The 3333-nt window shown below is 41.0% G+C and overlaps 1 long non-coding RNA gene across 1 annotated transcript; it reads left to right on the top strand.

Annotated features, from left to right (window-relative positions):
- The first annotated feature begins 505 nt into the window (after nucleotides 1–505).
- On the top strand, nucleotides 506–1859 carry LOC110699064. Its single transcript, XR_002506842.1, has 2 exons — nucleotides 506–745; nucleotides 1310–1859. It is a non-coding gene; the product is annotated as an uncharacterized LOC110699064 (long non-coding RNA).
- Nucleotides 1860–3333: the final 1474 nt, after the last annotated feature.

Genomic DNA, 3333 nt, shown 5'->3' with positions numbered 1-3333 from the left:
CTTCCATTTTGTTACAATTGGTTTGGTGTTCGACTCCAGTAGCCTACCAAATTCAACTTTCAGTTATTTATTTTTCTTTGTTTTTGGTTGGGTAAAAGCTATTACTTGAATAAGCTTTAGACAATTGGCCCGGTCTATATAAAATTCCTAGATCCGTCCTTGGTTGAGACATATATAATGTTGCAGCTTTGGAGGAGAAATTCGTGAAAGAAGAGTTAGAAAAGTTGGTATGCTTACTTCAATTAATAATAAATTTGAATTTGTTATCACTATTATTTTTAATCTTTAACCCTTTTAAAATATTTCAACCATGGTATGTGTAGGATACGATAGAATGTCATAATCGAGAAAAGGAAGGGAGAGTTGCTGTAGAAGCTTTGAATGCTTCCCTTTCTCAGGAGCTGGAGAAAACCCATCAAGAAAAAATGACTGATGGCCAAAAGGTATTGCAGCAACATTGATTAGCTAAGTATTCCTGCCACTACATGTTTACACTATACTTGTTCTTATGATGTTTATTTTAAACATTAATCGTTTAGGTAATATCAGCCAATGATATGTACAAGCACTTGCAAGAGTACAATACAAGCTTACAGTAGTATAATAGCATGCTGCAAACAGATCTAGCAACAGCTAATGCAACACTTCATAGGGTGGAGAAGGAGAAATCCCCGATTGTAGAGAATTTATTGGGTACCTTAAGGGGACATTACGTCCCTTGAAAGATTAATTGACAACTTCGAGGGTAAGCCGCTTGATGAAAGCTTCTTCCTTAATGCTTTTCTTTTCAAATCATCTGATTTAACATGGAGCTGTCTTGTGTGGTGTGCCATTTGTTTTAGTTTTTTATGCATGCATTGGTTACTGATATTAGTGATGTATCTTATTAAATGGATCTTCAGTTATAAAGAAATTTTTATAATATGTATCAGTTTGTCTTATCAGTGTCTTATATTCTTTTGACAAGGTATTGTTTTGGATATCAAGGAAATAAGGAAATTTTAATGGTAGTAGTTTATAGGGCTTTTTATGTATATAGAATTCCTTGTAGCTAAGCGGGAAAGGATTGTGAAAATGGTATCCTAAAGGTTAACTTATATACAGCTTTTATTATCTTGTATATGTAAGGAACTCAAAATTAATTTTATGTTCCTCTAAATCAAATTTGTATAATGAAGATGGATGAAATATGATACACAAAATGCAAAATCTAACGACATTCAATTGAAAATGTCAAGAGTATGTGTGCTACTGGTTATAAAAGGTCTGCTTTGTTATTAATTGCTTTTGTTTCCTTGACTATCTCTAGGCTTCCCAAGATGAGGCCATAAAGCAAAAAGAGACGTTTATGAATGAAGCTAATCGTCTACGTGGGGAGTTGCAACAAGTAAGAGAGGATCGTGAACAGTTGCAATCACAAATGAAGCTCCTAACTGCTGAAAATCCGTGGCAGAGTTGGATAACATGATGATCATGTCAAATTCCTTGGAGGTTTATGCTAGGAACCAGCCCGAGCCCAATTTCCGTTTTACATACTCTAGAAGACCCAAGAAGAATCTGTTATAGGCTTGCTGAGCTGGATGTTTGTTATAACCAATTTTGGGGTAGAAGGGTATAATAATAATTTGCTGTAACAGTTTGTTATCAGTTTGTTATTAGTTTGTTATGGTGCTGGCATGCCTTAGCTTGGGATAGGCTGTTAATTGGGGGTATTAATAGGAGGTTTGTTTTTGTAATGAGATATTAGAAAATAATTAATTACAGAAGTCTGTAGTTGGGAGAGCTCCTTCCTCTCGAAAGAAGGTGTATTACTGTTTTTCCTTGTTGAGTAATACAACGTGCTAAGGCTGCCATTGTTAGCTTAGTCTCCAGCCTACATTGTTACACTGATTCCCAGCAAATTTGGTATCAGAACCGTAACGATCTAGGCAGGGACAGTGATAGCTTGCTTGAACCACGGTCAACGCTTGGATCTCCTGGAACAAGAAATTGCTGGGTTACCTGCGCGCGTGGCCCGAGAGATCTCCACCGCGATGGACACTCTCAAAGCTGAAATCGCGAACCAAATTACAGCAGGACAGGAGAGACTCCGATCGGAGCTCCGATCTTCTCAAGAAAACGGAACCCCCGATAATTGGGACAACCCGTTTTCTTCGCATCCACAACCGCAACCGAAGGAAGGATTTCACGGGGGTCATGTGAACTAGAAATTGAGGAAACTGGACTTACCGGTTTTTTATGGAACGAATCCAGATGGTTGGATCCTTCGTGCTGAGCGATTCTTCCACTTCTACCGCCTCTCTGAAGAAGACAAGCTAGAGGCGGCCGTGGTGGCGTTGGACGGCGACACACTCCTCTGGTATCAATGGGAGAATCGGCGGCAACCCTTGCGGTCGTGGGATGCGCTGAAAAGAATAATCCTACGCCGTTTCAGAACCACCGCAACGGGCTCGTTGCACGAGCAGTGGCTGGCCCACTACCAGTCCGGCACCGTGGTCGACTACCGGAGGCGGTTTATTGAGCTCTTAGCCCCCATTGATGATGTTCCTGAAGAAATAGCTAAGAGCCAGTATTTGAATGGTCTCAAGGATGAAATAAGGGTGGAGGTCCGTTTATTAGATCCGGTTTCGTTGGACCATGCTATGGAGTTATCTATGAGGGTTGAGGAGAAGTTGAAAATCAGCCCAAAGCCCAAGTCCTTTGGCAGCCTACCTTCCTGGAGAACCCCAAGCCCATCTGTTAAAAATAACCCAAACCTAAACACCAACTTTCTGTCCAGCCACTCAAATATCCAGAACCCTAACCAAAACTCCACAAACACAAACACTACCCATAAATATCTTCCCCCAGCTCGACCATTCCCTAACAATACCAAACCCACCGGCGAAATAAGGCGGTTGACGGAGAAGGAGCTGCAACAAAAACGGGAACAAGGCCTATGTTTCCGTTGTGACGAGAAATGGAACCTAAACCACCGTTGTAGCCGAAGGGGGTTGAGTGTGATGCTCATGGAAGAAGAGCTGGATGAAGATGACAACGGTGAGCTATCTATGGTTGAGGCGAAAACCGATGTACTCGAGCCACTTCTCCAGGTCCAGTTATCTCACCTAAGGTATCTTTAAGTTCTGTTATGGGTTTAACTAATCCTAAAACAATGCGTATGGTAGGAGTAGTAAATGAGAATCCCGTGGTTGTGATGATTGACCCCGGGGCTACTCATAATTTTGTGTCTAGTGAAGCAGCTCAAAAATTAGGTCTAAACCCCATAGAAACCAGAAGTTTTAGAGTAACTCTCGGTAATGGAGAAGCGGTGCAGGGAGAAGGGATTTGTAA

Source organism: Chenopodium quinoa, unplaced genomic scaffold, assembly GCF_001683475.1.
Source record: "Chenopodium quinoa cultivar QQ74 unplaced genomic scaffold, ASM168347v1, whole genome shotgun sequence".
Classification (NCBI taxonomy): Eukaryota; Viridiplantae; Streptophyta; class Magnoliopsida; order Caryophyllales; family Amaranthaceae; genus Chenopodium; species Chenopodium quinoa.
Note: the sequence above shows the minus strand (reverse complement) of the source record. Positions and strands in the feature narration are given on the sequence as shown.